Raw genomic sequence first — 26,943 nt, forward strand, 5'->3', positions numbered from 1 at the left:
CAGTGTTTATCCCTCTTTTGCCCCTCTACCATGCAAGACATAACAAGAAGGCTCTCACCAGAAACTGAATCCTGGCAGCTTTATCTTGTATTCCCCAGCCTCCAGAACCATGAGAAAGTAAGTTATTTCTCTATAAGCTATCCAGTTTTTGATGCTTTGTTATAGCAGCAAGAATGGACAAAGAAAGCATTAAGTCAGTCTCCTAAGGTCAGTGTGTATGTTGTGTGTATGTATGCATGTGAATGTTCCAATCCTCTACACACAACTTAGTCTTCTGACAACTAGGCCCCACCTTGAAGCTACCTAGGTACACTCAGACATTTGCCATCTCATTCGCATACAAAAAGAGACTCATCCCTCTGGAGAGTCCAAAAGTCTTAGAAATTCTTATGTCAGGAACTGGGGACCAAGACCAAATAATATTAAAACAAAAGGCGCTCCTAGTATCCTTCTCACTCACGAAACGTACAAGAGTTGTCAGGAACTGAGGACAAACATCACTGAGCGCGTATGTCTCATGGTATCACAGCATCACAACCTTGCTTTGGGCTCAGTTCAATATTGGGACATCAGACTGCAGAGGGAAAAGAAAGTGTGTCCATGGAACTAGGGAGCCCTTCACACCTGACCACCTAGTGCCACTGTTAGCTAACGATAAGCAAAGGGGCTCAACAACTATCAGAAGTACGGGAGTGGAGATGGAAGAAGAAAAACTGCTCCTTCGATAATTACGGCTTCTTAAATATAACCAACCATGCTACACAGATCCATTTATCACTCTTGAAATGGAATGACTTTCTCTTCCCAGGGCACAAAGGCCAGGTGACTCAGGTACAGCTCAGACGATGGAACTGATTGATGGATTGGCAACAAAGAGACACACACAGTAGAATCTTTCAAAAGCTCCCAGGCTTTATTTTTATTGAACTCGGCAGGGGGTGGCAAAAACACCTTTGTATTACTACAATCAACTATGACCCGCAGACATTTATCCTTGCGGTCCACATGCATATTTTCTATTTCAAATCTGTTAATTCATATTGACTTAAAATACATGATTTCTTACTAAATATCTCCAGTTCATGTAACCAAGAGTTCATAAATTCTCTTTTAAGGAATGTTATTATGGAGAGTTTAACAGTTTCAATTGTTAGCTTTTAAAACATTCTATAGGATTCAAGTTATCAAGAGTAGGTAAATACAATGTATTGTGTAAAACTTGTTTCCCAGAAGCTTTCTCCATTCTCTTGTTCCCTTTCTGCCACAAACAGGTGTTTCAACATTACAAGTTCTCCGTAATTCCACGAGAAAGCTGTTCTCCCAGTTTCATAGGTGAAGGTGAACAATGATAAAAACCCCAGCTTCCCTGAATTCCAAAGTTCACTTTCAGGGCAGGATGCTGGGGCAGAATGAGAGATTTAGATTCCAGTGGGACCAAGGTTCATCCACAAAACTTAAGAAGCAGTTATGATAGGGGCCGGTGTTGTGGCGTAGTGGCTAAAGCCGCTGCCTGCAATGCCAGCATCCCATATGGGCGCCGGTTCGAGACCTGGCTGCTCCACTTCCAGTCCAGCTCTCTGCTATGGCCTGGGAAAGCAGTAGAAGATGGCCCAGCTGCTTCTTAGGCTCCTGCACCTGCGTGGGAGACCCTGAAGAAGCTCCTGGCTCCTGGCTTCGGATCGGCATAGCTCCGGCCATTGTGGCCATCTGTGGAGTGAACCAGCGGATGGAAGATCGATCTCTCTCTCTGCTTCTGCCTCTCTGTAACTCTGCCTTTCAATTAAATAAATCTTTAAAAAAAAAAAAAAGGTTACGATAAAGGGAGAACAAAAATAAACCAGATCCGGCAGGTGAGTGAGCATCCACAATGAGGAATGGCAACAGAGCAGGGCAGTGTGATCACTGGTGCTATGCATTCTGACAAATATTTAATGTGAATGATTAATCTTGGAGAGTTGAGGCAGGGAGAAGGAAGGATGGCATTATACCTTGTTTCAGATGCTTTCAATTTACTAGGCTGGCATGTATTTTGGTTGAAATCATAAGGAAGTCATTCTTTGCCAAGGTGATCAGCTTTTATGGCACAGCTTATGCCTTCTGGAAAATAATTATTCAGAAACATTACAGGTGCAGTACTGATGAAATGACCAATGGAGAACATGCTTCCAGGTAGCCTGAAACCCAGCAGACAATGTAGCTGTTGCCCAAAAAACACAGAAATCTACATTGTATGCCAGGTTCATGCCCCAGACCTGGACATTTGGCCTGGAGGATATCCTGACATAATACTTAAGACACAATTGCCTGCAGTATTCCAGATTTCAAAACTGGCATTTGTCTCCTCTACCACTGGGAAAAAGAAACCAAAAGTCAGAATTGTTGGGACTTGCCAGAAATTACAAAAGAAATTTCCTTAAACCACTGTATCATTAAGTTCTCATTCTCTATTCACTACATCATTTTGAAAATGTTATCTAAAAGATAAGAAGTAAAAAAGAGGGATGGAAGGATGGATAGATAGTTGGGTAGAAAGCTGATCAATAAACAGACAGGTAGGTAGACATGGATAGATAGTTGGGTAGGTAGGCAGACAGATACACAGATGAAATGATACCTTCCATAGGAGGAAGAGAGGGAATCAAAGAGGAAAAACAACCCATAGATAAACTATTTAGATTCCTTGATGGTTCTCAAACCCCAGGTAACAATGGAGACCTTGAGACCCCAGAAGCTGATTCTGTGTATGTGTGTGTATGCAAGTCCATATAAAGCTTTCATTACTATGTGCTAGCCAATGGCCTTGCTCAGGAGACTATAACAGAAGCTAGAAGATGCCATCAGAGACCCAGTAGCCAGATGTAGCTACTGATTACAAAAGACAGGATCTACACTGGCTACTGAGCCATTGAGGGTACCTAGACCATCTGACAGCTGGGCAATCTGCAGCCTTCTGGGCAGGAACTCTGTGGGAGAAAAGAGAAGACATCAATGCTGGACATTTTTGTGGAAACAGTTTCATGAAATTTCAATTGCTTATTTTCTTTGGGTTTTATGTTGATATTTTGACAATAATCCCATGTACGCAATTTTGAAAAACCTCTAGATTTTTTTTAACTTATCCAATAACTACTGATTGATATCAAGTCAAGTGCCAGATACTCTCTCAGGTGCTGGAAATGAAGCGGCAAACAAATACAATGAAAATCGTTAGTCTTCTGGAACATTCATGACTCCTGGTGAAAAAAAAAATCTATAATTTGATTGTTTGAAATGTTTTTGTGTAAAATATAAATATATTTTAAAGGCAAACAAGCAAACAAAACCAATCCACCATTTGACTGTGTCCTTGGAGCATCTTTGTTACTTTATATCACTTCAACTTGGGTAACCTAGCAATGATGCACAGATGTAAATTTTAGTAAAAAAAAAAGTATCACTTCCTGCTGTAAACTGAGGATGACAGTTATTTCCACGAAAAGTCTTAACACCAATGAAAATTGCCAAAAAAAGGTATCTTACAAAGCATGTCGCCAGTATGTCAGTTCCAAGCTTTCTTCCCACAGTACAAAGCAGATATAAAAGAAGGCACAGGATAGATGTCTTCCCCATTAATCCATCCATTCTTTGATCTCCCCCCCACCAACGGAAATACTTACCAAGTGCCTTTGCTATACTTTATTCTACGCACTGGGGATGCAACACTAAACACAGAACCTGTGCTCATGGAACTTACACTCTCAGATTTAAGGTGAAAGGAGGAAAAGACAGTGGGAAAAACAAAACAATAGCTTTGGACAGTCATGTCAGAGATTAATGACACTGGTAAGTGGAATGGTATTTTTTTGATAATGTAGTCAGGGAAAGACTGAAGACCTGACTTTTCAGCAGATTCCTGAAGGACAGGGAGCAGGAGGAAGAAGAGATACTAAAGCAGAATAACACCTGGCATCATTTTTTAAAGAGGGGAGAGCGAGGGAGGGGGAGAGGAGGAGGAGGAGCTGGAGGAATAGGAGGAGAGAGAGAATCTTCCACCTGCTACTTTTCTTCCATATGGCCTCGATGGCCAGGGCTAGGCCAGGCTGAAACCAGGAGACAGGAACTCCACCCGAGTCTCCCACGTGGTTGGCAGTGGCCCATGTACATGGGCCATCATCCGCTGCCTTCCCAAGCACATTAGCAGGGAGCTGAGTTGGAAGTAGAGCAGCTGGGACTTGAGCCATTGCTCATACAGGTTGCCAGCATCAAAGCCGTGGCTTAACCAACTGTGCCACAATGATGTCTTAGACAAGGCATTCTTATATTAGCACATGACCACCATGGCCATTTATTATTTTCTAATTTAGGATTATTTTAGAATGTAAATGACTATGCAACTTAGCATCTTAGAATCCTACGTTCCCAAGAATTTTAAATGCTTCAGCTGTCACTTAGAAAAGATTTAGAAAAGTTAAGATCAACTGGAAGGAAGGTTCCAGAATTTGACTGGACATGCAGCTGGACCGCAGAATGACACTCAAATATTTACTGCCAAAAGGAGTGGCTTTTTCTGTTTAACGTGTTAGCTATGAGAAAAAGATAATCAGCTTTCTGGAAGCTCTAAATATATACATATCTAGGGAGTGATTTAACTATTTATTCACAGCTGCCTAAGTTTAAGAGGCAACCCATTTGCCAAGTTAAAATAATAGTGCTTCACCAGTGTGGTTAGTTCTCGGAGGGAGGATAAGGGTGGAATTTACAAGGTGAAGTAGGTTTTTGTTTGATTGCTTGTTGTTTTCTTTTTCCTTTTTAAACAAATTAAAACTAACCTCATCTATGAAGTACATTTTGACGTTACCTACAAACTACAAAATATATACTAAAGTTGGGGGAGGGAAGACCATTTGTATGGGTTTGGCTGAATCTTACCCTCAATATAAAATAAAGCATTTATAGAAAACACAAACATATTTCATAAGCCACTAAAACTAACTGTTCATGACTTGACTTTTATGAAGAGGCAAGGGCTCAGTTTGGTTAGTTTCAGTGTCAAAATCCAAAAGATTATCTTGTATAAATCTTAGTCCATATTTAGATTAAGATAATGATATTTGTAATTCTCAGAGTTTGTCTTATCTATCCTCCAAATCTAATTTTATAAGGTAAAGTTAAGGTGGTCATTTCTCCTTCTTTACAATTTATCTATGTAATTCAAATAGGAAAAAAATCATCAATAAAAACTTATTAGAGGTTACTCTATAGATTAGTGTCAACCACTAACCAATGATACACATTTTTAAGTTAATTAAAAACAGAATAGATATATAGAATATAAAATAGCATGGAGTATCAACCAATAATACATTTTCAAAGTTTAAATAAAAGTCAAAGAGGCCGGCGCTGCGGCTCACTAGGCTAATCCTCCGCCTGCGGCGCCGGCACCCCAGGTTCTAGTCCCGGTTGGGGCACCGGATTCTGTCCTGGTTGTTCCTCTTCCTGTCCAGCTCTCTGCTGTGGCCTGGGAAGGCAGTGGAGGATGGCCCAGGTGCTTGGGCCCTGCACCCCATGGGAGACCAGGAGAAGCACCTGGCTCCTGGCTTCGGATGGCTGTGCCGATCCATAGCAGCCTTTTTGGGGGGTGAACCAATGGAAAAGGAAGACCTTTCTCTCTCTCACTGTCTAACTCTGCCTGTCAAAAAAAAAAAAAAAAAAAAAAAAAAAAAAAAAAAAAAAAAGAAGAAGAATAAAAGTCAAAGAAAAGAAATAGAACTGAACCAGAAATATTGAGTTATATAATTTATTATCCAACAATTAAGAAAACAACTGAGATGAATGGTTTAATTTAGCAATTAAGTTGCTGCACATATCAGCATGCCTGGTTTGAGTCCTGGCTACTCCATTTCCAATCCAGCCTCCTGCTAATGCACACCGTGGGAGGCAACAGGTGATGGCTAAAGTAGTTAGGTCCCTGCCACCCATGTAGGAGACTGCATTGAATTCCACACTCCTGGCTTGGGCCAGCCCAGCCTCAACTGTTACAGAATTTGGGGGAGTGAACCAGCAGATGAAAGATCTCTCTTTGTCTTACTTTGCCTTTCAAATAAAATGGAAACAGACAAAAAAAAATGTAAAGAAGACAACAAAACCCCAGGAGTGGATGACAGAACTACAACCAAGGTAATGCTCTCCATCCTACTCACAGTGCAAACAAACAAAACACAAACCGTACTAAAGAAAATGCCCACCTTGTTAATAGGTCATTTATCTGAGGTATGGGGAAGAGAGTTTAAAGACTGATTAAAAGTGAAGCCTGCCACCTGCTGTTAGAAAGCCTGCTTTGAAGTGAGATAAAGACCATTTCTTGAAATGTTCTCCTAGAGTTTGAAGAGCTTACACTATAGAGTTCCAACAAGGGCGACCTATACTCCAAACCAAGAAGGTAAAAAAAACCCACTGATGTTCAAAGCCAAGCTACCAGATAGAAAATGACATTCGCATCAAAGTTGCACTGGAAATGAAAGACACGCTGCTTCGTGGGTCATTCTACAAAAGGGAGAACAGAAGATCCTGGCCTTTTTAAGGGATCACCTGGGCAATTCTATTTGGCTCCAAAACAGCACTTTTGTTAACTTTAATAGTTTCGGGAAAGAAACTTCAACCCTACGAACTCCACGTGGAAGTCAATGAGAGAGAACAAACACAGTAAAGTTAGCCATCTGGCAGCGCTAAGTCAAAACTGTGTAAATGACTTTTATAAATCACAAAAGTAAAAAGAATCTATTTCTCTTTAAATAAGAGATCTTCCAATGCTTTCCAGTTCCACGATTTTCTGTAGTCCCACAGTGTTTGCTCCCACATGTCCCCAACCCCCAACTATGGTATGCTAGTGCATGCGCCAGTGGCCTTGTGTAACTAAATGAGAATATAAATACATGTATGGATTGAACAGAGAACAAGTCAGTTCTGTACTCTAACAAAGGCAGAATTTACTTTAGAAGAGAACAAAAGCTGTCTGCCACTGGCCTCACACACAGCAAACAAAAACCCAAAACAAACAAACCGACAAAAACCAACAGGACACAGGAAAGTTCGGATTGTGGTGATGGTATCACCAGTATTTGCATCATGTCCAAACTCATCAAATTGTCCGCATGAAATACGTGTGGGTTTTTTTGTTTATCTATTATACTTCAATAAAGCTTTTTTTTTATCTGCCCCCTCCACGTGGTTAAGAACAAAAAGTCTAATTAACTTTACAGACCAGAAAAGAAATGCATACCATGTACACAGTGTGCTACAGGGTGAAATTATGCTGGCTGCAGGAGAAACCAACCTTTTAAATGCAGGTGTCTAATTAAAGTACGTTCTTGTGAACTTAGATTCCTTCTGGGTTACGTTAGAGCACTTGAGCCAGGGTATCACCATAAGCAGGCACGTGGTTGCAGCCTGTCCAGCTCTTGCATACCTGAGATCCTGTGACTACATTGACCAAAAACATTTCCACCAGCTGATGGTCACTTGATTCTCACATCTCTCTATTTAGTAAATTGCTCTGCAAGTCAATTTGAAGATTGAGGTGAACATTTTCTGGGACGTTCCTGCCCAAGACATTTTTTCAAAGGCATTTGCTGCCAGATAATTCTAGTCTGAACAGGCCTGGGAAGGGATTGGGCTGGCACAAGATCCTAAAACAAGCTTCGAAAGGCAAAATCACTCACAGCCCATGAAGACAGACTCGGACTAGTTTTTTAAAAAAAAATAATATTTAGCAATCAGGTGCATACCTTTAATCCTTCTCAATGGAAACCAAGTTTTTCTTATACAATCACTGGATGAAAACAGGAATCACTTTGCTCATTAAAAACACTCAGAGAAAAAGAACAGCTTTAATCTAAGTAGCAAACAGCCTTTTTATGGACAAGTTCCACAAATGAACTGCCTTAAACCCATGTACATATGTATCTCACACGGTCCCTCTCCTACCACTCTGGAAGAAATCTCTAAGGCTTTCTCTTCAGTGTGCAATGATGGTAAGGATTTCTTGTCAAACAAAAAGTGAAATAATTTACATTCCATCCATGGTAAGAAAAAATTCAAGATATCAAAATAAGTAGCTGTTTTCCAAACTTGTAAATAATAGAAAAAACCTATTAATCCCCCCCCCCAAGATTTCATGACTCAGATTTTCATTTAATCACAATTATCCCAATACTATTCTGTCACCAGGGTCTTCTATATTTGGTCTCATTTCTAAGCCTGGTGCTATTTGCTCAGGGTACCGGCATCACACATGCCTAACATCCCCCACACCTCTGCTCTGGTCACTGTGTACAACTACATTTGTCAGCCAGCATTCTCACCAAGTACAAGATTCTTTGTTTGGTCTCCCCTGATTCTTCCCCAGAAAGCTTCATGGAGCTCAGAGGGCTGAAGGGGGAGCAAATATTTGGCTTCTGCAAACTTGCCTGCCCAGTTCCTCTTCTCTCTCTGCTGGGTCAGGCTCAAAGAGACTCTTCGAGAATGCTAAGAAGCCTTCCCAGAGTCCTCTGGAAAGTTAGCTCTGTGCTGCTCAGGGCCGGTTCCCAGATCATTCATCTGCCTCTCAGCCAGACACAAGTCACACTGCTCTTCAATTATTTGTCTAGAAACACGTTTCCCTATAAGAATGTGAAGTTCTTTGAGGTTAAGAATCCAGTCCTATTCTTACAAGATCCTCCAGGTAACTAGCAATAACACATTGGATTATAGTAATCTCTAAGGAAATTTGGGCAGATAAAGAAATCTAAATGAATGGACAGTAAAATCCTATACGCTACACTTCAAAACAGTAAACCTAAAACAGTGCAAACATATCTTTAGTTCAGAAAAACTTTGTATTTCTTCATCCTTTAAATAATTCATACTTTTTGTCTTAGTTTTATGGTAACTTTCTAGACTATTTGTGGGGGCTTATAGGACCAGGCTATTTGCAAAGGAGTATATATGTCCCTTGTAATAGAAGTGTGGGCCCATGAAAGCCTGTTCTGAGGACAAGCATGTATATACACTCACGGGAGTCTCTGGGGCTCAGGAAAGCTATCCTAACCTCCTTCGTTCATACAATAAGGAAAGAAGATCCAACCTGGCGCGATGAAGAAAGCCAAGACAACTGAACAGATAATGGGAGCAAGGAGGAAAAAAAAAGACAGCATCGACATGTACAATTTCATGCTTGTGATGGTTAGAAAAGGAACTATATTGTAATCACGTGAGGCCTCTTAAAAACCCATTGGAATCTCCTAGAAGCCTGAACCACATTGAGTATCAATTATGAGTTCTATGGTAGTAAGTCAATTTCCCAATTAGATGATTTATATAAATGGCTTATGCCACAAAGTAAGAGAAGGAAATAAAGCTGGCAGATGAAGTGAGAAGATTTGGAAGGATTAACAAAAACGATTTGAAAATGATAAAGACCTAAATGTCTATATATCACATCTAAAGATCCTATCTGATGCTTACCACCTATAACACACACACACACACACAGAGTATTCAGCAAAGAGGAACAGGATAAAACTGTGGATTATACTTGTATAATACAGAGAAGAAAAGTTAATTGAGGTTTTTAAAGAAAGACTGTTCCAAAATGTGTGAAATGAGGGGAGAGAGGAGAACTGGTTATTTTTAAACTTCTAGAGAATGGGCAAGACAGCAGTATCAAGTTCTAACCTATAAGTCTATGTATTTGCTCCCGGAGTGGCTGCCACATAATGAATGTGTGCCTAGTTTTTCAAATGGTAGTGAGGAAACCAAAATTTCGGTGGAAATAACTCAGTACAACTCAAAGGCCATGCAAAAACTTGACGACAGTATTCTTCTCTTATTGGTTGATGTTGGATTTGGGTCTGTGCTGACAGTGGAGAGTCGTTGGCAGCTATGGCCAGTTCTGTAGAGCAGAAGGAAGGCTTTAGAAAAACACTATCAATCAAATTTAAAAAGATTCAAAAGTAGGCTTAAAAATAATGAAGAGGAAAACATTGAAAGATCAAGTGCTCAGTGTACAATTGGTGATGGATTTCTGAGGTGGTCTACAATAGCATAGTCTGAAATACAAAAAGGAAGAGGGATACTGAAGGAGAGCCACTGCAAAGGACACACAAGGAGAAGGAATGCCACTCAATGCAGCATGAGTGGAAAAGAGTGTAAGGGAAACTCAACACTCAGCGAGAACCCCAGGCACTCATCAATGAGGCAACAGTTTAAAAGGTGCTCACTACTAGCCAGGTGGAAGGGGAAGTTCATCTGATGGAGAAAACCAGACGATCAGGAAGACAAAGATGCAGAAGTAGTAACTCTTGGGAGTTTTGTTGTTGTCTTCTTCTTCTTCTTCTTTTTTTTTTTAATTACAGAAGGTGAGACTCTGGAGCCCTCGAGAAAGGGAAGATTATTCACAGGCCTGGGCAAAGTCAAGAGATGAAGGAAGGAAGTCTTTCTTCCTGTGCAAGGGGGTGGGGGTGGGGGTGGGGAGTAGCAGAGGCAAACTTTCCGGCTAGATAGAAAGGGGAAATAAGGGAAACAAAAGTGCTGTTTGTATTGATGGTAAGTGACCCAGGGGAAATCTGGTGCATCTTTCTATGAGGAGAGAAAAAGTTCAGGGGAGGCACTCGGCACTAAAGCATGGTACGACCTTCAGAGGACTGGCTCAAAGAGGACAGGAGAATGTGGCTTTATATGTGTGTGTCTGTGTGCATCGAGGGAGTTACTTTGGGGTCTGTGAATGGCACTGTACTATAGGAATAATTTTCTCAAAAAACAATTATATAAAGGAAACAGCAGGGTACCAGGAGATCATAAATGAAGGCTAACCCTCAGCTTCTCCTAAGAACACATTAGATGTAAGTTGGCAAGGCTGTAGGAGCAGTGGACATCTGGGACAGAAGAGGGCACTTTTCTGGGATAGTCAACCTATGGGTTGTTTAAATGTTCTAGGTAGATATGCAAAGCCAGAAATGAGCTCAGTTTACCTCGGTCTGCAATCACCCTTTCCAACTCAGTGCCCCTAACTCTACTTTTGTCCCGTTGTTTCTCATTCCTAGCTGGTAGGTAATGGCACTGAGACCCTTCAGATTTCTCATGGACAATTGTTATGCATTCTGACATTGCCTCTCCTGTAAGTCCTACTCTGTTCATCAAACTTTCTGTAGTGTAAGGAACACATTGTAAAAACAAAATCCCTAAATATGATCATTCTTCCCATGCGGAGAGGTTAAACTCATTTTACTACTGTGATCACAAATACAAAGCTATTTCAAAAAGTTTGTGGAGAAAGAATTAAAAGATGAGTTTACTTTGGTGTCCCGAAATTTTGAAAACCACACACAGTTTTCTCATAACATGCACTTTCCAGGAACTTTTTGAAAATCCTGTGTAGTAAAAACAATCCCTACACAGACAGGAGACAGCTGTCATGTTCATCACCACTTTCCTTTCACATCTGCCTCTATGAAACCTAGAATGGGCCACAGAATTAATCATGGATAAAATAAATGCAGACACCGTCAAAACTAAACAAAACAAAAATATAGGGCTTCCCCCAACGGCATTTCATCCTTAAACAAAACCTTACCTTCTTTGCTCCCATATTATTGCATTCTTTTTTTAAGGTTAAACTATACTTCAATAAATTTTAAAATCATGTATTAAAAAATTTACAAACTAGAACTCTCAAAATCCAATCCAAAAACCAAGTGATGTTTCGTTTCAGATGTGCCAGTGGAGACAGATAGAAAACTTTTAGGAAAATTGTCACCGTACCGATACATGAAATAATAGGTTACAAGGCAACATTTCCCAAAATGTTTTCTTCGGAGGACTCAACCATGAGACAATTCACAAATACTGAAGCTTCTGAGGAGTTGTGTGGGGGACAAATCTATTTGATGTTGTTCAACCCAATTTTTATTATATTCACCTTTCCTGAAAATGGGTTTTATGGAAGAGTCCCAAAGATTATAACGGCTTCCATACAATTCATCACATGTGCTTGGGAGAAGTTTCCATGGCGACAGATTCATCAGGAATTCTCCCAAGACAGCTGTCCCTAAATGGGGAATGTTAAAAGGAAGAGGGGCAGTGAAGAGAGAAGGCCGCTGAAAATGACAAAAGGCAGAGAGGAGGGGAGATGCACAGTCACAGCAATAGAGGAGGAAAGAGCATGGGCCAACCTTCTTGGCTAAGTAAACCCCGACGGCACTTGCCTTTAGCTCTGTTTTGTGTCACTAGGACTCAACTAATGAGGCAATTTAGTGTCCTTTAAAGAAGAATTTAAAATAATCGAGTGCGCAGGGCCCCATTTATTGTGCAACTTTCCAACTATGAACAAAGTCATGGGGTGACTAATGGAATTAAGTTGCTGTGTCTCCCTGTTGGGTTTACAAAACCACTCACTCAGTACCATGTCATCAATATTTCAGGCGCAGTGAGGGTGATAACACAGTAAACATCAACACCTGCTGAATACACAAGGCTGTCCAGTTTCTTGGGAAGCTGCTGGTTTTGTTATTAGTCATTTACAGATGGAGAGCCAGGGGATTAGAAGAGATCATTGCCTTGAATGCTTCACATACAAATAAAAGGGACTCTAGTAACTGCCTAACTAATTGATGAACCGAGTCTTAGCCAAACAGTCAAGGACATGAGTTTGGGTTAGCAGCAAGGTGTAGTGGAGACCATGTGACCATGTGACCTGTGACCATGATGAAGAAGGGGGCTGTCTGATCCAGGAAAGTAGCAATCTGGGTCTCCGTTTGCTCCCCAAGTAAATGAAAAGAACACTGACCCTACTTATCACAGGACCATTGTGAACATCACACACACGAGGTTTAGGAAAATGCTTTAGAGCTAGCAATTCTGTATTATATACTTGAAATTTACTGAGAGTAGATCTCAAAACATTCTCAGCGCACGCGCACACACACACACACCCCACTATGTGAGGTGAGATAGGCTAATTAGCTTGATTGTGGTAATCATTTCACGATATATACAACATATCAAAACATCATGCTGTATACTATAAACATATGCAACTCTCATTTGTAAATTATACCTCAATAAGGCTAAAGAAAGTAATAAAATAAATTTGCAGTCACTCTGAAAATCTAAGAGGTTTATTTGCCTACCCATGGTCAAATCCAAGGTGGCCATTTTCATGTCTTATCTTTGCAATCTGGGCCCAGTTTCAAATGCCTTAGTCTCATCGTATGGTGAGTGCTACAGTACTTGTGTACAAGTTCAAATGCATACAAACCATCCAGGCAGCTGGTCCCACTGTGCTGGAAAAGAGGCTTCTGGAACCACTTGTTTAAATGCCTTATAAACAGGAGGAACTAAAGATATCACGTTTATTATGTTCACTGTTTAACTTTGGGTTCTTGTCTGTACTAGAAGGCTGTATTTCTATCCTCAAACCATTAAAAACTATCAAAACTTTTCCCCAAGAGATGCTATTTTTTATTTTACCAAATAAGGACATTTAAAAATTCTCCATCTGGTCTAACAGTGATTTCTTAACATTTTCTATTCATTGAGCTCAAACAGCATGTATTCAAAGTATGAAGTTTGTTATGTTTGACATGTGAATACCACCATAAAAGTATCACCAAAATCAAGTTAGTGAAATTAACCAGCACCCTCATTGTTTGTATGATTCTTTCTTTCTACCTAAATGTGTGAGAGTTCTAGATTCTCCACATCCTCACCAACACTTGGTATAGTCATTCTTTTTAATTTTAGCCATTCAAATAGGAGGGTCATGGTATGTGATTGCATTTTTTATTTGGGATTCCCTCTTGATTGATTAATGTTATTGAACATATTTTCATGTGCTTATCTGTATTTTGTATATTTTCTTTGGTGAAACTTGTTCAGATCATTTGTGCATGTTTTTTCTTTGTTATTTGTTTTCTTAATACTGAAAAATGCCTTGGGTCTAATGAGTGGTGCAAGACTGGTAACTGAACTCAATCAACATGACATAATTCATGGTACACAAGAAAATATTTAAAAAACCTTCACAATGATTATTTTCTAAAACCCATGCTAAACTAAAATATTCTGTAAATATTATCACAAACTTGCAGTTCTTTTAAACTTTGAAAAGGAATTATTTTTGTCAGCATTGTTACTAAGTCTACTTGGGTCCAGAACTTAAGGAGTAAACAAAATAATCATACATCCATGTACTCAAGTGGTACCTAAACCACTTTAGTTATTCCTCGGTGCATTAGCTAAATTGCCAAAAGTTTATGTCCTGCAGCCACATATTACGCTTCCTACTAATTGTATTTGTAATCCCATAGATTCTCTTTTGCTAAACTAATTTCTTCTGTCAAACTTGAGCCCACATTCAGACATTGAAAAAGGCCAAAACCTCTATTGCATTGTTTGTGCAAATGGTAGTGGATGCAATGTGATTTCCAAGCATGAAGATGGAGTCCCATTTAGGATCTGTGGAGAGGGCGAGACTGGAGGGCCCCTCCAGGCTTTGCTTTGAGGATAAGCAGAGCCATCGGTTCGCAGCTCAATTGTTACAGTTGATGTGGGTTTCCTTTGAGATGCCTGGAAAATGACTCTGCTGACCACATCCACATTCTGAAATACTTTTTGAGAACTTGTAACCGAACTGCAGGAACTGACTCATTTTGCAGTGCCCAGCTACCGCACAATCGTTTCAGAAGACACTCAAGTCGCAAGCAGAAATATCAAGGGTTGAGAACAGAGGCAGCAAGTTGTCTATTTATATGGGGGAAGACAAGGGGGAAGTCCCGGGGCTCATGGGGCCAAACGGCTGAAACCCCAGGAGACTGAGACCCAGACTGAGATCAAGACCAAGAGTGGCCTTAGAGGAAGGACCACATAGAATGCAGCCACTTCTTGGACAACGCCTGTGGTGCCCTCAATGCAAGAAGTCAGAGACTGGTAGAAAAGGAGCCTTAGTGTCTACCTCTTTAGACTGCACCTAGAAAGTACATGCAGTAGAGAGATGTACCAGGGAGGATTCGGGAACACGGATTGTCTGGAAAGTTCGTTCCCAAATTCCGTGTCTTCCCAAGGCTCCTCAGAGAAAGGGCACTCACTAAGTCAAGAGCACTCTCTCTCTCTTCAGCTCACAGGAGATAAGCAGGAATGGACAGTGCTGTCTGTGCCTGGGACACCAGGAGGACCTGAGGCTGACAGCACCTGGGCTTGCAACCAAAGATTGGCCAACCACCCTACATCCTACCTTTGCCTGCCCCCCCCCCCCCACAGCACTGGTTCATCCAGGGGAGTCAGCTTCCTCTTGCTACCCCAATTCTCTCTCCCTCTCTCAAGGCAGTGTTCTTGCCTTTAGGGGCAGATGGAAAGGAGCAAACACAGCCCCCCCCCCCAACACACACACACTCTCTGTTCCTGAAGTACTCATTTCTCCTCCCCACAAGTGAAACTGATTCAGTCAGTCAGTTTCAGCCAGAGGCGGCAAGGAAATCCGGTCCAGTTGAACTAAGCTATAAATGAGAAAACCAGTAACTCTTTTCTACAGGTGGATCCCTTGCTAAAAGACTATGAAGGTTAACCCAAATACATGCCTAAGTAGTAGAAAGTCAGACTAGGGGATCAAGAGGAATAAAATATCAGATGGTGGGAAGTAAGGGAAATCCGGGCAACACTCACAAACAGCTATTAAGGCCCTGGTAAGCCCTGTATGTTGTGAGGCCTGATTACAAAGTCCTGCTGTAGATATACTGATATGCAGCAGGGAGCTTCAAAGAGCCCCCTGAAAGAATATTAAGTTTATTTCAGTGCCCAAAATTTTTAAATTCGTGCATATGAGGGATGTTCCAAAGGTTCATGGAAGATGTATTATAAAAAAAAACTACGCATGGACTTCAAAAATTTGGGGCACCAAAATGAATACCCTTTCACTGCATTTTTCATGAACTTTTGGACACACCCTCCTATAGACCATATGTCCTTATCCAAGACATGTCTCTTAGCGTGTTTGTAAACTCCCCTCAGATGACAAAAATTGCACAGCCCTTACACAAAAAGTACACAGATTGTGCTAACAGAGGGATAACAAAGAGCTACAATTCATTTTTAGCAATCACCTTTACCTTTCAGAAACTGCAAACGTGTTTTTAATGCAACTTTAAAGGCGAAAAGTACCTATAATCTCACCTTCCCAACTGGCTAACTGCTTTCATCTTTCTATACTCTCTTAGGCCTCCCATTATAAAACAAATACTGTGTAACACAGCTCCTTAACTTGTAACAAGCAGTCAATTTGCACACAGAATTATAAGAGGTAACTTTTCAGTTGACTGACCAGAAAACTGCGCATTACAAAAAAGGAACACTTTTAACACAAAATTACTGAAACTCCATGTAGTTCAAAATTCCAAACGGCTTGTTATTGAGTGCAAAATCAGCAAATTTAGGCCCCTGTAGAAACGAAGTTTTTAGCATATATAAATCAAAGTAGCCCACAGCTAGGCACCCCAGCACCTCACACCTCTCCGAAGAGCCTATGTGAGGGAAGAATTATCCACATCGGGTTCTCTAGCAGTGTTTGTGCTTCAAATAGCTCAATTTTATCTTTTTTTTACCAAGATTTTGATATCATCATGATTTAAATTAAAAATGTAATATTTTATCAAAAGAAAGCCAGATGCAACTTCCATACACTCTATTTACGAGTCACCAAAGTTCTATTCTCCAGGATCCTTACGCAGATCACCTGCACCCTTGGAATACCATCCTCCTTTCAAGTTATCATCTACCTTTCAGTAGCTTCTTACTATGGCCAGCATGATCTGCTAAGAAGTGCACCTTGGACACACCAAGCTTGCTCCTCCCTCCACTGCAGTTAATTATTTTGTTTTCCCTGCCTGGAGTCTTCTTCCTCCAGATATCCTAATGGCTGGCCCCTCATATCCCATGGCTAAGTCTGCACAAATGTCACATCAGATAGGCCTTCCCATCAACTGTGGATAAAGAAGCTCTACCCCGAACCCCTGATACTCCCTGTCAGTCTGATTTGGTTTTTGTTTTCGCCACAGCATTTCCTAACACCTGGTATGCATTATTCATTCAATCACTGTTAGCATGCCCTTCTCTATGAGAACAGGGACCGTGCTCACTGCTGTATTCATAGATCCAGAACACTGTTCAGCACTTGGTAAGTAAGAGCAATCCATTTTTGTAAAAAGAACATTATTCATGTGGTGCCTTTGTCCACTGTTCTGCTGTAACCTTTGAAGTCTAGTTGGCATCTGAGACCATTTTTATTATTCCTTTACCAAAACTCCACATGTTTCAAGGGCCAGGTAGACAAAGCTATAAGAAAATAAGCCATTTCCCCGGTATGATGAGAAATTGTGCAGGGGTGAAGAGAAAAGGAAAGCTTCTCTATAGTCTCCCTGCTGGCCATGGGTAAATAAATAAAGAGAGGGTTTCCTGGGAGTATGGATGTCTACTAGGAAGGGAAGAAAAGTAGGAACTCCCCACCGTTGTCAACGTGACCTGTCCTGAGCAGTCCTTGTTTGATCTCGCTCTGACAGAAGAGCCCTGAGATACTGACACATCCTTTTAGACTGTGGGTGATGTTGATTTTGTGTTTGTTTTTGAAATCTATATTAACATTTTCCCCCCACCAGGCTGTATATACCTACTAGTGATGGAAACTTCACACTTCATGTTGAAAGACAAAGATTTTCACTGCCATTCTTGCTGTGGACAAACCTGCATCAAAAAACACACAGAGGAAGCAGTTTGTGCCATCAAAAAGAACTCAAATGGTTAGTGATGTGGCTTTCAGAATCCATGGGAAACAACTCCAAGGTTTAACTCAATACTCAATCACCAGGAAAGACAATGACTCTGTGTGTGTCTTCAAGAACAATATTATTGGCTACAAGTGTTAGACTAAAGCCCTCCTCCCTACCTTCATGTTCCCCCCAAAACACAGCATACTTTTCATTTCTCACATCATTAAGTGGAGATAGTTTCAAAAATAAATGTGATGAAAGTCAGAATAGAACTCCTGGCCTTAAAAATTGGTTTAAATGTCGATTTAAAAAATATTGTCCAAGGCATCCTTGTGGGCTCTTAATAACCTTTAAACTTAGAGAACTGATTTGAAAGCTCAAGCATTCTTAGGCCATACTTACTGACACATTCCACCACCACCATTAAAAAGACAAGAAAAAGAAAACAATATTTCACTGCATTGCTTGCCCCTCACAAGCCTCTTCTCCCCCAGCACTTGAAAAAAGAAGCCTGGCTACCAAAGGAAGATGCTAAAGGACTTTTGTGTCACTCTGTGAAATGCGGCAAATGGGCTAAGAAAAGACACCGTTTGGGAGGTGAAAGGAACAAAGAGTGAGTTTACAGCTACTCCTTTTCTGTCCCCTAATGCACTCTCACTCGGTCTTCCCTTTCATCTGTCTGCGGGTACACGCTGAATGAATCATAGGAAAATACGGATAAATGAATGGATGGGCAAATAAATGAAAGAATGAAGGCTGGCGTGATTAATAGAGTTTCCCATAGATAGGCTCAGTCCAAGGCCAGGGAAGTTTTTAAAGGATTTCCAAGCACTTTGAACCCATGAGCGAGGGTGGTCTATCCCACCTTCTAAATCAAATTCCCAACCTAGAATTGAAAGAAGAGGAAATTCTCAATGTGAAGCCCCACCCCCCTTTTTGTTTCAGAAAATTAACTCATCATCCAAACATAAGGTTTTATGAACAGAGATAGCTTCCTGTAATTCTTTTCTTAGAAGTTTTACCTCTCTGGAAAACAGCCAGAACCAGATGGAGATAAAGGAGAAAAAGATGAGTAAATACAGATTTGTACTCATTTTAGTCCTCTATGGGTTAATCCTACACCAGAGTCTCTAGAAAGGTTGACAAAAGTGCATCCCTGGGATCCAAATGCCTACACAAACTATTCCCTCCCCACCCCCTCTTTCAAGTGAAAACATTAAGAAAAAATAGGGGAAGTTACATGAGTAAATCTGTTAGTGGATGAGATCAATTGAAAACAAGGAATTCCCCTCCTGAACTTCAGTGGTCTAGTTAAAACTCATAAAACACAGATGACTAAGATGGGTCCCATTGATTTGTAAAATAAGAAGTAGAAAAAGTCAATTTTGTATTTCAATACTGAGAGGGCCAGGCCTGGAAGATGGTGACATTTAACAGAATCGAAATGAGAAGATTATTTCTGAGACTTTCAGGTTCAGTCAACTTTTATTCTGCCAAAGTCCTGGCTCTAAATAAGCTCCTCTACCTTTCTGCACCTCAGCACCCTCATCTATGAAATGGGCATAATGAAGTGTACCAATAGGTTGCCCTGGAGATTAAACAGGTTCATGCAGATAACAGCACTCATAATGGTACCTACCTAGAACACAGAAAATGGTGAAAAAATGGCAGCATCACTGTTTTTGCTTGATCTGATGTGGAAAAAAAGTGATACAATTTAGCATGAGTCCAGCAGTCTTTGCGACCCAACTGAAGAGGTCTCTGCTAAAAAGATTTGGGAAAGGATGTGAATGTGTTAAGCACCACCACTGCAGGTTCCATGGCATGTGCTGTACACATGCTATCCCACCCAACAGCTCTGTGAGCTTGTTCTAAACGCTTCAGGCTCCGGGCCACAGGGAAATAAATGGAGTAGCTTATTCAGCTAGCAAAAGGCAAAGGGAGCTTAAAGTTCAAGTCTACTTGTTTCCAAAGCCTTGGACTCTTAGGGAGCAAAGATGTCAATGGATGTTGTTAGCAGACACCGTAATTTGGGTCATGGGGACCACTGTCTTGTACTTGATACTCACTGAAAAATGTCTGGAGGGTTGGGAATTTCTTTTAGATAATGAGAATTTTGCAAGTTCCTTGCAAAGCTTTGCTGGGCCTGTTCCTCTCAATTTTAAAAACTCTAATTTCATTTTATACATATCATATAAACCCCGGTTGAGAGAAACTTTTAGCTTTTCATTTAAAAAAAAAATTGTCCATCTTCTTTAGGGAAGGAGGAACAGCAAAGAGGTCTTCCAATAACCCCAGCAAGGTTGGACTTTCAACAGAACACATGCTTCAGGGGAATCAAACTCTCTCATGGTAGAAAGAGGAGAGTCTTCCACATAAAATCTTAACTAGCCCTTCAGAGTCAGTGACCCCATTATCTACCTTAAAATAAATGCAAAAGGAACTTATTACTTTATTAAATTAACTACTTAGAAGAAAACAACTAGAAACTATTTTACTATTAGCTGTAGCTGAGAAAAACAAAATGTCTCAGTTATTATACTAATAAACGGCATTAAATTCAACTTTTATATGAATCTAATTTGTTCCTTTTTAAACAGAACCTAAAGAAAGCCAACTATACATGGAATACATTGTTTATGGTTAACAGTATACATATACATAAAAATAATATACACACATATTTTGTTTTTTTAGATTATCCTAAATATTTTGGAATGCATAAACTAGAATAAATGTAGGATTGAGAGACAATAGGTTAAAGTTGAGATTTTTAAAAACTTGAGCCAGGAAATGTCCAAGATTAAATCACTTACATTGTTTAATACAACATGTAGAATCATTGTTTTATATTGATTTATTTTGTTTTGCAAAGGAAAAGGGTAGCAAGTAGGTGGGTCTGAAATAAAATGTTACATACAATTCTATGGTTCTCTATTTAAACTACAAGTAGTGCCTAAAGTGTTTACTTTATATGCTCTCCTTAATAATTTTAAATCTTCCTAATTTTAAAAATATCTAATGGCTGCATTCATACTTGGTTCACTTTCCCCTCCTAAACCAAGAAAGCCATTCTCAAATTCTGATTGTATAACCTAAACAATATTTTTAAGAAAAAGAAATTCTCATGGCTGTGAATGTAAAAGTGATAACTAACAGCAAGGAAAATCCAATGGGCAAAAAAAATCATTATTTGTAGTAATCAGAGATGGGAAGTAATGAGTTTGAGGGTGGAGGTCAAAAAGAAATATCTAGGACTTTAAATTTTGTTCAAACTGCAAAATAGCTAGTGTTTGAATAAAATACAAAACAAATAATTAAACCACACAATATGACAAACAGAGACAAGTCCTAAGAAAAAAATTAAGCAAAGAAAGGGAATGGGAAGTTTGGGCATAGAATATGGAGGTTGCCATCCACTTGGAATGTTTTTTCTCACTCCCAGGCATACATAGGGGTTAGACAGACACCTTATAGGCATTTATGAGATGCTCTGTATCCTTTCATGAATTCTAGCTGAAGCACCTGCAAGCACTCCATAGCATACCCCTAGTAATGACCACATTAACGATATTATCAGCTTCTGATGGCAGAAGGAGCAGCGTGATCAAGAATAAAGTACATAGCTGAAACTGCCCAATAACTCAGCTAAAGAGTTCGGGTCCCACATCTCCAGGACTTTCTTGTTGGACTCAGTAAGAACAGACCATAGCTGGACTGCTTGCTTTCAAGTTTTGGCTCCACTACTTCCCACCTGTGTCACTTTAAGCAAGTTGCTTCACCTCTTAGTGCATCAGTTTCCCCAAGTAAAATGGGCATAACAATCATATTGGCTATATACAAGTCCTATGAGTCCAATAAGTTAACACAAGTAAAGTATTTTATACCAAAACACATCTACTGAGTGAGTATCTACAATGTGCCAGGCACTGTTCTAGATGCCAGTGATTCATTATGTGCTGGCACATAATATAAGCTCAGTGGATGTCAGCAATGAGAGGTCCATAAGTCCTCATCTGACACTTGGACTGATTATGATTATTATTTTATAAAGGTAATAAAGTGACTATTATGTATTATGCATATTAGAGCTCCAAGGAAGTGGAATGCAGTACTCCATGGTCAAATACATTAATATTTCCATGGTACAACATACAAAGATTCACACTTAGTGAGCTAAGTGAAGACTATAATTAGCCTCACCTGGGTTCAGTCCAAGATTTGCTTCAAATTCATTACATGAAAATCTTTTGATTTTCAGAGCTTTTTTTTTTGGGGGGGGGGTAGGTTCAAAAAGTTAATGGACTTACATTTGTTAAGTAAATCGGGCAATCCCGCTGAAATCTTTTCCTTTCTAACTTCAAGAGATGCTGGTGATCAAATAGTCAAAACCATTCAGGAGTAGAAAATAGGAAGCCCTTTGGGCATGGAAAACCCACAACTGCATAATTAATCTACGCCAAATATTAGTCTAAACAATTGCTCCCTTCCAATACTGTGTTCCATAGATTCTCAGTCAAGCCATTCACTTCCACAAACAACAGGTCTCAAACAATCGCTACGGATTTAAATCCTTTTTGAATATGGGATAAAAAAATATTTAAGTTTTAGTACTGCAATCTTGCCTTTCCCATGGAGGAAAAAAAGACAAAAGCTATTAAATGACAAGTGAACAATTGGTTTAAAAGCATGTGCCTTAAAAGAACACAGTATCCTCTGTAGTCAGCCTACAAGAGATGAATAAATGTTATGCCAAAGTGGTAAACCATCCTGCTACCAAAGGAATTTTCTCCACATTGCATTTTAAGGCAATATTTGCAGCTCTTGAAGGGCTATACAATAACTGGTTCAAGATGTTCTCCCTGCTGGTCAGTACTGGACAAAGCATTTGTATCAACCTGTGGAAGCCGACTTCTCCTGCCTCTTTATTACCCCCATATGTTCTTATTTATCTTCCCCAACTTTTCTGACCCCTTCCCATTGATTTTGTATGGAAATATTGCTTTGTTCGAGACCTATGTTTACCACTCCCATGGCGATCCCGTACACAAAAGCAAGTCAGGAAGACCCGAAAAGAACGCAGATACTTATGTTGCTTCACGGTTTTTCCCCTTCTCATTATCCTCCTACTCAATGAGACTGTAGTGGGAGGTCTGAATGACATTTCCAAGCCGAGAACTTAAAGCTGCATTTCAACACCCATCTACTCAGTTGTCATAGGAACAACACTGTGAGGCTTATCTGACTCCTAACAAACAGCCACTTGTTTCGCTAGCGACTGAAGCTCCCCTGCAGATCTCATATATACGCATACATATCCATACCTCCAAAAGAGCCTTTTAATTGGACTATAGAAATCTGTATGCCACACCAAAAATATAAGAGACAAGCCTAGAGGAAAAGTGTTTCTATTCCTGAATATGTAAATATCAAGCAGTATTTAAGAGAAATCATTTTGAAGTCTGTCGCTCCACCAAGGCCCCTTCAGTGTTAAAATCTTCTCACAGTGTACACAAAAATGCTAATACTCTCAATGACCTCAAGGGAGAATTCAGGGCAATACTGTCTTATTCATTTTAAATGTATTCTTAAAAATTAATAAATTGAGAGCAGAGAACAGCAACGAGGCTTGGAAACACGAGGCTCTCATATAATTCTTCTGGAATATACTTTCCAGCTTCTATTACATTTTTGTCCTTCAAAACAATGGCTTCGAAATGGATGAGGAAGAACTAACATTTGTACAGAGCCCCCCCCCCCCCCATCAAGCATATCAGTTTTTGGCCAGATTCTTAAGTCACCATGTTTCCCCCGAGTATTTACATGAAATACCAAGCTGAAAATAATTGTGAATCACTGAACACAAGCTAGCAGTCGGATATAAACTACCTGGAAATACCTTAATGTTTTCTCACCATTTTTTCTGTCTACAAGATTCTAAAAAATCTATAAATTCATGGGCTTCAGGGAAACAGGTGCCACACCTTACTAAGTCGAAAGACTGGTGATAATTACAGGCTTGCATCATCAATTTCCTGATTTAACAGCCACGCTCATCTTGCCTTTTTCATCTATGGAAATAAACACTTGCACAAAGGTCTTGAGATGTACCGGTCTGCGAGAAATCATCTCTAAAGAGGAGAGGAAAAGCCAATTAATCGATCCCAGGAGCTTCATCCCCCCACCCCACAACCCCTTCTCCCACTCCACTGCCAACAGGGGACGGCAGCATTGCTAGCGTCTGTTTTATTATATAGTTTTGCTTTTGGAGCTAAGGGTTTGAAGATTTTGAAAGTAACAGAACAGGAACCAAAAGTCAGAAATGGCGATTCAACTTTCCAGCTGGTTTACAGTACTTAAAAAGAAGTGAATATTATGTCTTATATAACTTCCAACTGCCAATTCTGTTACTAACAGTTTCAATTATTATATCTACACTCATAAATGGAGATCATCAAAATTGCCTTATATAATTGCTACCACCTAAAGAACAACTCTTTCCCATCTGTTTCTCTTAAGTAGACAGCACATGATTCCTTCTGCTGACCAATAACAAACTGGTAGAAGCAGGTAGCCACCTACCATTCTAATGTTCTTTTCTTGTTCTATTCAACCTTTTCAGCACAATCATTTCGAAGAAGCAGAATCAGAAAGCCAGACATTCATGCCTAATATAAAATTGTGTTACCTTACAGTTCATGAACAAGAACCTATTATATAAACAACAGGTATTCAAAGCGTTCTTGTATTCTTCTGGAAACCTGAAACACAGGAGCAGCTCAAGTTCAAGATTAGAAAACCTAACTCAAGGTCTGAGAAGCAGACAGGCAGACACACGCACACGGAGCCAGTTAAGAACTGCTAATCACGAGCTCGCAAAATGGAATGGACCACATAGAAAGAACTACCCTTTTGCTATACTTATATAATCAAACAGAACAATTGGGAAATTCATGACCAGAATGGCAAAGAAAAATCTGTTAGCACCGGAATATGCCCTTCACAATCAGGAGGAGATGTTGCCGATGCATGACTTGAGCTTTCATTTTGTAAAGTTCTGACTAAATGCTTGACACCCTGGAGTAGACAGAGGAAAAGGAAGGCAAGTCCATTAATTCGGAAAGCCATCCCTTCGAACTCCCTACCAGCTATCCGTGGAAAATGAATGCCGAAACCACCCAACAGCCCATTTTGATTTCATGCTTCTCCCTCCCCAGAAAGAAAAAGAAAAACCCCGACTCCAGCTGCATGGCATATATTTGGCCAACCTGGCAAGAGCTCATTTTTTTTTTTGTTAATTACCTGCCTTCTTCCCAGCCTTTATGCTATATTCCCGAGCTGCTCTTTTTTCTAAGTGCTCACTCTGTTCCTGTGTTCTCTGCTCAACACAGTTGTCAGGGGTCTGTGAACAATTTTGCAATTCCCACACACACCATATGATATCTATTAGGGAGCAGTGCCACTTTTCACTTACCAATTCGGGATAAAGCAGTATTTCCTGGTGACAGAATGCGGCTGCTTCCGTTCGTTCAAACTCCCTCTTCGCAGCTTGATCAATCTGATTATAAAACGTCTTTGTTCCAGATCACACAGGCACTTTTCCTACAAAAGTTTTTGAAAGCGTTATCTGCATTTCATTCCCGTGACAAAACAAATCAGAAAGGTTGAGGGGTTGGGGGGGGAGTGGAAGGGTGGGGGTTAGGGGGGCGGAACGGACAGACAGGGAGTTAAGTCCACACAAGTTCCTGGCAAAGAATTTCAGCTGCATTTTTCTGAGTTTAATCAGTAAGCTATATTAAAGTGACAGTTACCAGTTCAGGAAGCCAGAGTTTGATCAAGTCGGCCACAACCAATTTGTGTCTTCCACTGGTGTGTAGACCCCAAGGAAGCAGTCACTTGGTCATCTATCACATGTGGCTGAATCACTGGACAGACCCCTCCACCCCCACCCACATTGCCCCATTGAGCAGCAGCCCAGGCAGGAGAGTGGCACGGACGGCTGACCCGGGACCTCTTATAGGGACCCGCCAATTAGCTGCTGACCAATCGCAGCCAGCACCTAGTACCTAAGTCACATGACAGGGCAGTCCCTATGACTGCAGGATTTCTGAATTACTGGGGTTACACAAAGGACACTCATTCAGGAAAAGAGAAAAAAAAAAAGGGCCATAAGCCGAAACAGAAAACGCCCAGGCTGCTGCGACAACTCCGACTTTAAACCAGGGAACACCCCAGCCTCACACAGAGAAAGAGCCACAACCAAGCCCGGATGGAAATTAGAAGAATGTCTGGCACATATTACAAAATGATCCCAAAGCAGAGGCTGAGTTTACAAACCCACTTCAGCTATAAATCTACTGCTCTTCCTTCCCCTTTCTCTATAGTCTCCCTGGCAATTTTACATTCGCAACTTCTTTATTGGAAAAAGCTCCAGTGAGCCTCTGTGAAGCCACGATAGGAAAATGTGGGAGACACATGAGCCTCTCTTCTCATCCCCTCAAAATACCCCTGCAAGATTTGAATTTGCCATGAAAAGGTTCCTAAATAAAATCCATTTCTTTTTTAAATAGCTGGGTACATTAGGCAAAATTAAACACTCTCGCTCGCTCGCTCGCTCGTAATTATTTTGTTCAAATCAAGAACATTTTTGTTAAGGAACCAAGCCCATTTAGTGAACTAGCTACCAATTTGTTTTAGTTTTAAAGCCCCCAATTTATCTCTTGAATACCTCTTATGTCCTAGGAAGAAATTCAACCGTGAACACCCCGACCTCCAAAAATGGTACTTACAAATGTTCCTTGTTTGGATCTGTGGGTTTCTTCTCCCCCTCCCCCTCCATCTGAAGTCAGAATGTGGGCTCGGCTTCACCCTTCAAACCCAAAGGCCCTATGTGGCTCGTGCCTTGCAAGAGCTCCTTCTGCGAGGCAAGCCGGGAACACTGTGCTGCTTGCCATTCCCAATTTATGGAAGGAAGCGTATGTCAAACAAAGCAGGTGATGACTCAGACTGCCTCCCCCAGCCACGTTTTCCCTAGAATGGGAGGGTAGCCGAAGTGCAGCCCATTTGGATGTGACTCAGTTTTATTAGACTGGTAGTTGTAGTTGCACTGACAAGCTCACATTTTTCTTTTATAACTTGTACATTTAAGGGTCAGAACACACGGTCTAATGGGTTT

The 26,943-nt window shown here is 40.4% G+C and overlaps 1 long non-coding RNA gene and 2 other non-coding genes across 3 annotated transcripts in view; all 3 read right to left on the bottom strand.

The window, feature by feature from the left end:
- Positions 1-2,176: 2,176 nt before the first annotated feature.
- Positions 2,177-2,239, bottom strand: MIR221 (microRNA mir-221). The gene has a single exon (NR_162593.1). It is a non-coding gene; the product is annotated as a microRNA mir-221 (primary transcript).
- A 601-nt stretch (positions 2,240-2,840) lies between these two features.
- MIR222 (microRNA mir-222) lies at positions 2,841-2,904 on the bottom strand. Its single transcript, NR_162594.1, has one exon. It is a non-coding gene; the product is annotated as a microRNA mir-222 (primary transcript).
- The window catches only part of LOC103351793 (uncharacterized), a 114,767-nt gene continuing 90,728 nt past the window's right edge, over positions 2,905-26,943 (bottom strand). The window contains exon 7 of the long non-coding RNA XR_519493.4: positions 2,905-25,370. This is a non-coding gene — a long non-coding RNA (uncharacterized lncRNA). The remainder of the gene's footprint in view (positions 25,371-26,943) is intronic.

This window comes from Oryctolagus cuniculus, chromosome X (assembly GCF_964237555.1).
Source record: "Oryctolagus cuniculus chromosome X, mOryCun1.1, whole genome shotgun sequence".
Taxonomy (NCBI): Eukaryota; Metazoa; Chordata; class Mammalia; order Lagomorpha; family Leporidae; genus Oryctolagus; species Oryctolagus cuniculus.